The sequence below is a fragment of the Triturus cristatus genome, chromosome 3_1, assembly GCF_964204655.1.
Source record: "Triturus cristatus chromosome 3_1, aTriCri1.1, whole genome shotgun sequence".
Lineage (NCBI taxonomy): Eukaryota > Metazoa > Chordata > Amphibia > Caudata > Salamandridae > Triturus > Triturus cristatus.
The window spans coordinates 24,422,356-24,434,962 of NC_140583.1; the positions used below are offsets into that span (position 1 = coordinate 24,422,356).

General features: G+C 48.2%; 1 protein-coding gene across 5 annotated transcripts in view; it reads right to left on the bottom strand.

The window, feature by feature from the left end:
* LOC146859631 (SPRY domain-containing SOCS box protein 3-like) overlaps nucleotides 1-12,607 on the bottom strand; it is a 109,710-nt gene that overhangs the window by 56,080 nt on the left and 41,023 nt on the right. The window lies entirely within an intron of this gene.

Consider the following 12,607-nt stretch of genomic DNA (forward strand, 5'->3'; position numbering starts at 1 on the left):
GTTGCTGAATCGAATGTCTGCTGCGTCACTGTTTCTTAAAAATCACTAAGTGTTAGTGCGGCTCAGTTGTCATGATGTTAATTCTACTGTTTTGTTCCTATGAATACGGTTTTGAGACCTTAAGATCTACAGCTATGTCGTGCCTTATACACTTTGCTTAATGTTTTCTTTTCCATGTGTATGGTGTTTGAGACTGTTACACCGTATATATATTTTCTATCATTTTTAATTTAGACCGATCATGTCACGCGTTTGTCACACTTATCACGAATCACTGTCTTAAAGTTTTAACTCTGTTCTTTCTATGTTATAAACCCTCCCAACCCGCCGCCCCTTTTTTGATTTGGTTTCAATTTCGAACGTCTTGCTCTTCTTTTATTACCATGTTTGGAGAGCATTGCTGATGTGGTTTTCATTTTGCGTTTTGTTCATTACTTAGAAATTATGTTTCTTTTTTTGATCTGCATCTCAATATGGTTCGTTCTAATTTCTCCCTGCGTTAATTTTCTCTCCTTGTTCTCTATTTCCTGTCTACACGGTCACCTCACCACCTTTTGTGGGTCTCTATACAGAAAAAAAGTCACTGAATACATGTACTTTCCACATATATAGGGTCTCCACATGTTTCCTACGCTTCTCACTCTCCATTATATTCTGCAATGTAGTGGCTCATATTTTCAGTTTGCTTTTACTTTATTCCCTTTTGTTTTTGTGTCCTTCCCAGCCCTGAAGAGTCACAATTGTATCACGTTGTGACGAAACACGTGTCGGCTGGTTTGTTTTTTATTCTGTATTGATCTGGATTAACATAAAAAAAATCCATGCATATGATACACCTGATGTCGACCTCCATAATTTCAAAAACAAGGAATGTTTGATATCTGTTCCATGACTTATCTGGTAAACTTAAACCATTATTCTAACACGTGTGCACAGGACCTTATTTCTAATTGATGGTGCGGGTCTCGACCTACACACTTGCAGGGGTTGTTTCTTTGGGTTTGTTTCCCCTGACCTGTTAGCACCGTACTCACCCAATTTCTAGCTACACCCACGACGCACACGCCTGAGCGCCACTTCTTTCTCAACTCAAGCTAAACCCTCCACTGTTATTTTTATTCAGAGCTTGCCTCATACCATTACAGATCATATTCCTGGACAGAACAGTGTTACGAGTTACGAGTTTGCTAAAATGAAAGACCTGAAAACATCGAGCATCCCTTCACGCACACCTATTAAAGGGCATCTCAAATAACACGCTAACACGTGAAGGAAAAAGACACACAATTGATGGACGGAATGCAGCACAAATCAAAACATTCTCCCCCAGTCAAGAGATCTGGGTTAAATCCATCATTCTTTCGCTCACCATGCCACCACAGTTTAGACCTGGCCATATGCAAATCAGTCTTGACCCTGTGCCTCATGGGAACAGTCCAGCCCGAACTGCTAAGCCAGGTCCTCCCTGGACCGGAAACAAGCATCTTAGGACCGGTTTCGGGGTTTCACCCCTCTTCAGCCAGGATAACTTGAATCCAGTGGCACAGTGAGCCCGGGACCTACGTCTAGGCATACCAGGCGCACTTAGGGCGAGAAAGCAAAAGACACACAATTGATGGACGTGGGTCCCTTGCTCTCCATGCCACTGGAATCAAGCTATCCTGGCTGAAGAGGGGTGAAACCCCGAAACCGGTCCTAGGATGCTTGTTTCCAGTCCAGGGAGGACCTGGCTTGACAGTTCAGGCTGGACTGTTCCCATGAGGCACAGGGTCAAGACTGATTTGCATATGGCTGGGTTCAAACTGGAACGGCATGGTGAGCAAAAAAACGATGGATTTAGACCCAGATCTCTGTACTGGGGTGAATGTATGACATTGTTCTGCATTCTGTCCATCAACTGGTTTTTTTAACACGTCAAGGCACACATGGTACATACAATTCATCATCTCCCGATTGGAAGGGTTGGTTGGTTGGTTTGGCCCATAGACACAAACATGTGTAACTCAACATTTAAGGGTACCACCGCAGGGTTTAGTATCCATAGGCCCGGCCCACGTTATGTACACACAGACGATCTAGGGGTAGTGACTTCCTAGAGTGTCGGGAAGTGCTGCCTAGATTGGCTAAAGACCTCAACACTATCACAGGTGAAACAACACTTATCCCTTCTGTCAGACAACATGGATTTCAGGGATTTCTTGTTAGGTCCCAAGAAACCACGTAGGAAACGCTTCTTACATGCCATCTATAATGAGGTTTGGAAAATCTCCCGACAGGAAGCTGCGGAGAGACTTCGTGAAATAGATAGAATTAACCTAGAAAAGGCCTTAGCTGTGGGGTAGACAACGGCATGACCACACTCTTGTCTGTATTCACTGAGCAACATTGTGTCCTCAGCTATCCACATACTGGAACAAGATTTGTCCATTCTACAACATGAGAAATCTCAGCTATGTGCTATTATGCTTCTAAACTGGACGCTTCAATCATTGCGCTCTGGCCACGTTCCATGGCGATACATTAAAGACACTAATCTATTTTCGGCTTACTATCTGACTGACAGACAATTTTAATATGCTTTTATTATAAATACTTTTATTAGCATTTACTCTGTCATTACCAAGCTGACCTTGTTGACCTTTCAATGAGGAGTGGGTGTCATGTCCTTTAGGTTAGTCCCATCATGTACATACCAAATTACATACATTTTGTCCCATTCACACAACATAACGGTCCTAACACAGGTGACCTTTCACCTAGTAGCTTACTTCTGTCTCTCCGACATCAGGCTCTTTGTAACTTATCTTAATCTCTGTACCTGACGTACATAAACATGCCCCCATGCATGGCAGATTTATTCTGTATAAGGGTCACCATTTTTTTCATCCATGGCCAACAGCCAGCTGTGCATGAGTATGTTTGTTTAGAAAAGGATTAGCAGAGGATTATTGAATGTATTCAAAACATATCGATTCTAGAAGAAACCCCAGAGTGACCACTTTAGTATTAAAGACCCTCACTCCCCCTTACAAACACAGAGGAGAATTCCTTCCAGGCTGGACCGAGGCTCTGCAGGCCGATCCTTCTACAAGCAGAGATCTGACATCCCTTGCGGGGTGCCATCCTCGACGGAGAGACGGGGTTCTTCATTCAGAACCATGAGGTGAGGGAATAGTACTTACCCCGGTGGTTTCTTGGCTCCATTAGGCTCTATCCTGACATTCACATACACATGCTTAGTCTACATATCTAGGCTAGGTGCATTTAGGTAGGCTACCCATCGTAGGAGTACGCCAATGCTATTGTTTTATATAATCTGTGTAGGAAGGTGGATATCTGACTATGGTTACCCCCAACTTTTTGCCTAGTGTCTAGCTGGTTTTTCGACTTAGTTGGCCTGAGATCCTGCCATTCAGGGTCTCAGGCTGTCTGCTCTCTCTGTAAAATGGACTCCATGTACCCTAGGTACATACACAATTGGTAAGGATCACCTTATTGGACCCTGTACAGTGTACCCTAGGTACCCAGGGCATAGGTGTACCCTAGGCCTCCCAGGGGCTGCAGCATGTGTTATGCCACCCCTGGCCTGGCCTTCCATTATGACACAACTGGCTGATCACTCAGCTGGGGCAAGGTCGTGTAATCACCCCTTGCTTAGGTATAGTATGCCTATATCTACCCTTATATATAGACACATGTGTACCTATCAGTCACTCCTATGGCAGGCCTTAACAATCCTGGAGGCAGAGTGCTTGGTAACATGTGAGATGGTGCTCTAGCATGAGCTGAGCCTGTCTGCAGCTTTCGGAACCATGTCCTTATAGCTGTTCTATGATATAGCCTACCATATACTCTTAAAGTGCCTTATAATCTTAAATGGTTATGGTAACTATGGTTTGGCTTTATCAAAACATGTCGTGTAAGGTGTCTAACACTTTGGAATAATACCCCCATACCATTTCTGGTGATGAGGATATTATCCCTCCCTTCTAGAGGGAGAGACATGTTAAAATCCTACTTTGCTGTTTAACTCTAACCAAAGCCTCAGCATCACAAAATGGATGCTGCTGCCACAGACACAAGTCTGACCTCCTGCTGCTGGGAGTGATCCCAGCCAGGGAGGCCTGGACAATAGGTTTCTTGCTTGGGGAGGTGCTAGCACCTCCCCAGACAGCCTTTAGTGTATTGGGGCAGGGTGGGCTGAAAGGAATGAGACATGCCTGGGGCACACAAGGTGTTCCTTGCATAGTCCAGTTCAAACCGGTGCTGGGGCACTCCAGCCCCAGCTCTGGCGCGAAACTGGACAAAGGGAAGTGGGTGTAACCACCCCCTCCCAGGTCCCACCCATAAGGCGTGACCTAGCAGGTATCCCAGCCCCCCAGATTAGTATAAGAGTGGGAGTTGGGCCTCAAGACTTTAGATTATCCTGAACCTGCAAAACTGAACAGAAACTCTGGACCTTCGACATTCGACGAAAGAAGAAGACTGAAGAATCTCCCTTGTAGCCAAGGAGTGGCTACCCTGTGCAAACAGGCACCATCAAGAGACTACCCTTTGCTTTGCGACCGTTCTACGAGGAACCGACTGCAGAGCCCGACCAGAGCCTTGACTTCCAGACTTCTCCGACCCTCATCCACATCTGCAGCAGAGCTGAGATCCGTGGAGGCGACGAGCGACGTGGGACCGGCTACCTGGAAAAAGTGGCTAGTAACTTACAGCGCAGCTTCTGAGGTACCCTCGAAGTTGTGCACCGGGGATTGAGAAGCCCCAACCCCAAGCACCATCTGCACCGAAGATCAGCCCCCCACACTCCACGAGTCCTGCGTGGGGCCCTTCAGCATTTTCCTGCTTGCCGCATCTGTCCGGTTGCTTGCCCGCTGGCTAGTGGCCTTTGTGACGACGCACCCTGAAATCTTCTGCGCTGGTTTGGCTCCTCCAGACTGGCTCCCGCTTCTCTGCAAAGAAGAAGCACCCCAGACCTTCCTGGTCTGCACCAGAAGCAAGTCCTTCGTTCTTCGTGGGTTCCGCTTGCCAAGGCTTGGTGAGTCCTAGTCCAACTTCGACGCCGCCGACAGCAAGAGCCTTCATGGGACAGCTCGCCTCCTGGTCCTGGTCGTCCTCGATGCTTCCTGGTCCTCCTGGCTGCAGCGACAAGCTTCACCTTCACCTGCAATCTTCACGACATCGCCTGGTTCCTTCCTGGTTCCACGTGGTCACTGGCTAGTGACCTTGACTCTGTCCCTTCTGCTTGCAGGTTTCTTCTCTTCTTGATCCCAGCCTTGGGATCCACCGGACACTCTTCACTGACTGCCTGTCAGCATCTTTCTTCAGGCATCCATAGGAGTCGACGACGAAAACGACGCATCTTCACCCCTATGCACCCGCAGCCTGTGGGCTAGGTAACTTGGGTACTCCGGTGCTCATCAGGATAGTGACTATCCTAGTGTCTAGTTTTCAAGTCTCAACTTCCTAGCTACTCCGGAAGTGTCCTAAATCTACCGTTTTCTAAACTGTACTATTGCTATTGACTTTTACGCATTACGCGTGAGTGTTTCCACTCTGCACACGAATCCCGTGGGCCTCCCACTTCCTAACTAACGCTAGTGTAGTGTAGCCCCAGCGATTCCCTAGGCCTAGGCCTATTCTATTTCCGTGACAGTGGTCCTTATACCACTTACTTAGTATATGGTTTGCGTGGCCCCTAGGGCCTAACTGTATTACTTACCTGTGTGACTTAATGTATGCTTAAATAAGACTGTGTTGTACTTACCTCTAATCTCATAAAGAGTGCTGAGGGTTTGACTAAAATAAATACACTTTATTTTATATATATATATCTGTTGTGGTGTCCTTTCATTTGGTATTCAAGGGATTATATATGGTATCACAGCTGGCTTCACATGCCATTCAGAGTTTAGCCTAAGACTGCTCTTGTCCATGCTACCACTAGGATAGCTGGTCTATAAGGTTGACTTTACAACCAATCACCATAAGGGTATTTGGACTGATATAAGGTGTACACTAGAACTAGTGACATCATACATCAGGCCAACTTCTCACATTGGTGAGCAGCGGTTGGGATCTGAGCTTGCTGTTGTAATACCATTGTAATCTTGAGATACTAAATTGAAAGATCACACAGATATTGTCTAGGTACATATAACATAGATTATAATACTTAAGTCCTACTGGACTTTGTAGTTGTAGGTTGAAGGGAGTAACACACCCTGAGTACAACTACTAGAGAGGTTTAGTAGATACAACTAGTGTAGGTAGGTGCACACACCACACCCTCACTAGATCATGTCTCTGAGAGGAGATCAAGGTGATGCTCTCTAAGGAGGGGCAGGTCTGCAGAAGACCCCCTCTAGGTATGATACCTTAACATTCCAGGAGATGAGACATTTGTGTACCTCCAGAGGAATAAAACAGGGTTCAAACCCTACCCTTAGACAGCTAGTGGAGCTTCTGGAGGCCTATGATGCTGAAAGAGCTGCCAGGGATGGTGCCATAGCTGTAGATAAGGGTCTACCCACCACAGAGGAGTCAGAGGAGACTTCAGATGAAGAGGTAGACAGCCAGGGCCAAGTAGGAAGACTTAGCCAGGCTAACCTAAGCTTACATGGGAGTGTGCATGGGGTCCCCCCATACAGACCCACAAGTAGGCTTTCACAGAGAAGCAGGAGGGATAGATCCCCTTCAAGGGAATCCATCCACTCCCATGTCTCTAGCATCTCTAATGCTTCCTCTCACAGGGGAATGACTTCACCTGAGAGAAAGGAGCATGAAGCCAGAATGAGGGAAGCTAATCTGAGGATTCAGAGGGAAGAACTTGCCCTTGCCAAGGAGAAGCTTGCTCTGGCTAGAGAGCAAAAATTGTGTGGGTTAGAACCCACTGGTGGCAGCAACATTCCTAGAGATAGGGATAGGTCTTATGACCATAGAAACCTAAGCAAGATAGTCCCCCCATATCAGAATGGGGATGACATCCACAAGTGGATGACTGCTTTGGAGAGGGCCTGCAAAGTACAGCAGGTACCCCAAAGTCAGTGGGCAGCTATCTTGTGGCTCTCCTTTTCTGACAAAGGCAGAGACAAGCTCCTCACAGTCAGTGATGAGGATGCAAACAATTACAAAGTCCTGAAGAGTGCTCTGATAGATGGGTTTGGCTTAACCACTGAGCAATATAGGTTGTTGTTCAGAGACACCCAGAAGACACAGACACAGGACTGGTCTGATTTTGTGGATTGTGCCACTAAGGCTTTGGAAGGTTGGTTAAATGGCAGCAAGGTGCAGGACTATACAGGATTGTAAACTTGATTATGAGGGAGCAGATCCTTAGTAATTGTCAGAACCAGCTTCTCCATCAACACCTGGTAGACTCAGATTTGACCTCTCCCCAAGAATTGGGAAAGAGGGCAGATAAATGGGTCAGGACCAGGATTAGGCCTAAAAATCAGGGTGGTGACCAAAAGAAAGATACCACCAAGCCTCAAGAGAAGGGTGGGGATAAAGCAAAAGAGAAATCTTCCTCAGGGCCCCAAAACTCCACACAGGGTGGTGGGTCCCAAGCTCCCTCCTCTACCACAGTTAAAAAGCCTTACTGCCATGTGTGTAAAACTCCTGGGCATTGGAAAACTGACAGCAGTTGTCCACAGGCTAAAAACAAAACTGTTCCTCCAACTACTCCTGTCACACCACCTATTACTGTCAGCAGTAATCCCCCAGGTGGTGGGAGTGCCCCCAAAAATGTGGTTGGGTTTTCTTGGGGAACACAGGGGGATCCTGGCTTAGCCAATTCCCCTACAGCAGCTACTCTTGTCTGTGATGGTGGCATGGGGTTTGCCAACTTCACTGCCTGTCCCAACACTTTGGGTAGGCACAGACAGGAACCCTACATCAATGGTAGAAAAGCTGAGGCCTACAGAGACACTGGAGCTAGCATCACTATGGTGGCCCATAGGCTAGTTCCCTCTGAGCAGCTTTTGCCTGGTTTCTCATACCAGGTGACTAACATTGATGGCAAACAGAACAGTCATCCCATGGCAGAGGTATGTCTCAGCTGGGGAGGTGTCACTGGCCCCAAAAGGGTGGCAGTGTCTCCAACCTTGCCTGTGGACTGCTTACTGGGGAATGACTTAGAACTCTCAGCTTGGGCTGGAGTTGAACAAGACACCCATTCCAAAATGGTAGGCCTTTCCCAAAAGGGTAGTGGGGTTGTGCCAGTCACAACCCCTGTCCAAGCAGATTTCCTCCCTGAAAAGGTTGGAAGGGCAGTGGTAGCCACAGCCCAGGCACAGACAGACTTCCCTGTAGAAATTGGCAGAGCTGTGACAGTCACAGCTCAACCACAAACTGAGTGCCTTCCTGAAAAGGTTGGCAAGGCTGTAATGGTCTCAGCCCATACTCAGACTGATATAGGTGTAGTGAAGCCTGAAACTATGGATCACTCCACACAAACAGAGAGTAGTGGGGAGGAAGAAAAGTCTCCCTCTCCCCAGACAGTAGGAAAAGGTCAGCCTCCTCAGGGATCTGACCTCACCCCTTGTGAAGGAACTGCCCCAGAGGTAGCCAGGCCTGGCCTGGCAGAGCCTCTGATGTCAGTGGCCCCTTCCAAGGTGGGACCCAGTCTGGTGCAGGTAGCCTGCCTCTCTCTACCCTGCCTCAGTCAGCCCAGGGCTGCAGAGGTCAGGGAGGCCAGTGGACCCCAAGAGGGCCCCTGTCCACAAGAACCCCCCCATCAAAAGAATGAGGATTGCCTGGCTAGTAGCCCTAGCCAGGTGATGGGTAAAAACATTCCTGAGGGATCCCCTTCACAGGTAGTTAGGGACCTCCCCCAGAGGGATTCTGTTGGGCACAGGCAAACATGGGACCTTAGGGCCCCAAACCTGACCTGTCCCTCCAGTAAGCCCACAAAAGGGACCCAGCCTCCAGCTTTAGGTAGCCAGAGGCTGACCCTGAGAGCACAGTGCAACTCAGTTAGAGAAAGAAAGGCATCCATGGTGGAGGATGATTGGAGGAAGCTGAGGCCTCACTTTGAGGACACTCACTTCAGTACTCCATCTCCACACCAGCCTTTTACTTTGCAAAGACACACCAAAGGTAGAGATTCCCTATGGTGGAGACCCTATGATATCTTTAGGATGAGGGATTGCTTAGTGGACCATGAGACAGGGGGTAACCATGCCAGTGCTGGTTCTTCCTTATATGGCCACTCAGGCAATAGAGGCTTACCTTGTCAAGGCCAGCCTTATCTCCTTTCGTTTGGGGGGGGGGTTGTGTAGGAAGGTGGATATCTGACTATGGTTACCCCCAACTTTTTGCCTAGTGTCTAGCTGGTTTTTCGACTTAGTTGGCCTGAGATCCTGCCATTCAGGGTCTCAGGCTGTCTGCTCTCTCTGTAAAATGGACTCCATGTACCCTAGGTACATACACAATTGGTAAGGATCACCTTATTGGACCCTGTACAGTGTACCCTAGGTACCCAGGGCATAGGTGTACCCTAGGCCTCCCAGGGGCTGCAGCATGTGTTATGCCACCCCTGGTCTGGCCTTCCAATCAGACACAACTGGCTGATCACTCAGCTGGGGCAAGGTCGTGTAATCACCCCTTGCTTAGATATAGTATACCTATATCTACCCTTAATATAGACACATGTGTACCTTTCAGCCACTCCTATGGCAGGCCTTAACAATCCTGGAGGCAGAGTGCTTGGTAACATGTGAGATGGTGCTCTAGCATGAGCTGAGCCTGTCTGCAGCTTTCGGAACCATGTCCTTATAGCTGTTCTATGATATAGCCTACCATATACTCTTAAAGTGCCTTATAATCTTAAACGGTTATGGTAACTATGGTTTGGCTTTATCAAAACATGTCATGTAAGGTGTCTAACACTTTGGAATAATACCCCCATACCATTTCTGGTGATGAGGATATTATCCCTCCCTTCTAGAGGGAGAGACATGTTAAAATCCTACTTTGCTGTTTAACTCTAACCAAAGCCTCAGCATCACAAAATGGATGCTGCTGCCACAGACACAAGTCTGACCTCCTGCTGCTGGGAGTGATCCCAGCCAGGGAGGCCTGGACAATAGGTTTCTTGCTTGGGGAGGTGCTAGCACCTCCCCAGACAGCCTTTAGTGTATTGGGGCAGGGTGGGCTGAAAGGAATGAGACATGCCTGGGGCACACAAGGTGTTCCTTGCATAGTCCAGTTCAAACCGGTGCTGGGGCACTCCAGCCCCAGCTCTGGCGCGAAACTGGACAAAGGGAAGTGGGTGTAACCACCCCCTCCCAGGTCCCACCCATAAGGCGTGACCTAGCAGGTATCCCAGCCCCCCAGATTAGTATAAGAGTGGGAGTTGGGCCTCAAGACTTTAGATTATCCTGAACCTGCAAAACTGAACAGAAACTCTGGACCTTCGACATTCGACGAAAGAAGAAGACTGAAGAATCTCCCTTGTAGCCAAGGAGTGGCTACCCTGTGCAAACAGGCACCATCAAGAGACTACCCTTTGCTTTGCGACCGTTCTACGAGGAACCGACTGCAGAGCCCGACCAGAGCCTTGACTTCCAGACTTCTCCGACCCTCATCCACATCTGCAGCAGAGCTGAGATCCGTGGAGGCGACGAGCGACGTGGGACCGGCTACCTGGAAAAAGTGGCTAGTAACTTACAGCGCAGCTTCTGAGGTACCCTCGAAGTTGTGCACCGGGGATTGAGAAGCCCCAACCCCAAGCACCATCTGCACCGAAGATCAGCCCCCCACACTCCACGAGTCCTGCGTGGGGCCCTTCAGCATTTTCCTGCTTGCCGCGTCTGTCCGGTTGCTTGCCCGCTGGCTAGTGGCCTTTGTGACGACGCACCCTGAAATCTTCTGCGCTGGTTTGGCTCCTCCAGACTGGCTCCCGCTTCTCTGCAAAGAAGAAGCACCCCAGACCTTCCTGGTCTGCACCAGAAGCAAGTCCTTCGTTCTTCGTGGGTTCCGCTTGCCAAGGCTTGGTGAGTCCTAGTCCAACTTCGCCGCCGCCGACAGCAAGAGCCTTCGTGGGACAGCTCGCCTCCTGGTCCTGGTCGTCCTCGACGCTTCCTGGTCCTCCTGGCTGCAGCGACAAGCTTCACCTTCACCTGCAATCTTCACGACATCGCCTGGTTCCTTCCTGGTTCCACGTGGTCACTGGCTAGTGACCTTGACTCTGTCCCTTCTGCTTGCAGGTTTCTTCTCTTCTTGATCCCAGCCTTGGGATCCACCGGACACTCTTCACTGACTGCCTGTCAGCATCTTTCTTCAGGCATCCATAGGAGTCGACGACGAAAACGACGCATCTTCACCCCTATGCACCCGCAGCCTGTGGGCTAGGTAACTTGGGTACTCCGGTGCTCATCAGGATAGTGACTATCCTAGTGTCTAGTTTTCAAGTCTCAACTTCCTAGCTACTCCGGAAGTGTCCTAAATCTACCGTTTTCTAAACTGTACTATTGCTATTGACTTTTACGCATTACGCGTGAGTGTTTCCACTCTGCACACGAATCCCGTGGGCCTCCCACTTCCTAACTAACGCTAGTGTAGTGTAGCCCCAGCGATTCCCTAGGCCTAGGCCTATTCTATTTCCGTGACAGTGGTCCTTATACCACTTACTTAGTATATGGTTTGCGTGGCCCCTAGGGCCTAACTGTATTACTTACCTGTGTGACTTAATGTATGCTTAAATAAGACTGTGTTGTACTTACCTCTAATCTCATAAAGAGTGCTGAGGGTTTGACTAGAATAAATGCACTTTATTTTATATATATATCTGTTGTGGTGTCCTTTCATTTGGTATTCAAGGGATTATATATGGTATCACAGCTGGCTTCACATGCCATTCAGAGTTTAGCCTAAGACTGCTCTTGTCCATGCTACCACTAGGATAGCTGGTCTATAAGGTTGACTTTACAACCAATCACCATAAGGGTATTTGGACTGATATAAGGTGTACACTAGAACTAGTGACATCATACATCAGGCCAACTTCTCACAATCTGGTTTTATTCATCTTATCAGCACTATTGCAGAAATGTAGCTGCTATTTACAATATTGGTACTAGCGATCACATTTGTCTGCTCCTGTCTTTTGATTGTCGCAGCTAATATGTTTCACTGACACTTGATCAATAAATAATTATTAAAACCGTTCCAATCGTCATTCTTTGTGTACCCTGAGAAAAGTAAGCACGAGTGACTGAGCGAAAGATACTGTATTGTTTTCCACGACACCTGAGGAATCAGGGTTGTCATGTTCATTGGTTGCCAGAAAATACCTCCACCACTGTAGGATACACGGGGTGCTAGTGGCATCGTAGAGCTAGCTGCTCTAACGGCTGACTCATCCTGTGGGGGTCTCCAGAGTCTGTCTGCACACCAGGCCCTCAGGTCCTAAGAACTACACGACACATCAAGACCACAGCTGTCAGGCCACATCAACTACCTATGCAAAGTTCAAGGGCTAGAATAGAGTTAGTCACGTGTCAGCAGCTGCTGCCACTGAAAGGTTCATGGGCTAAAACAGAGTCAGTCACATGTCAGCAGCCTCTGTAAAGGTAAAGGGCTAGAATAAGGGCACTCATAT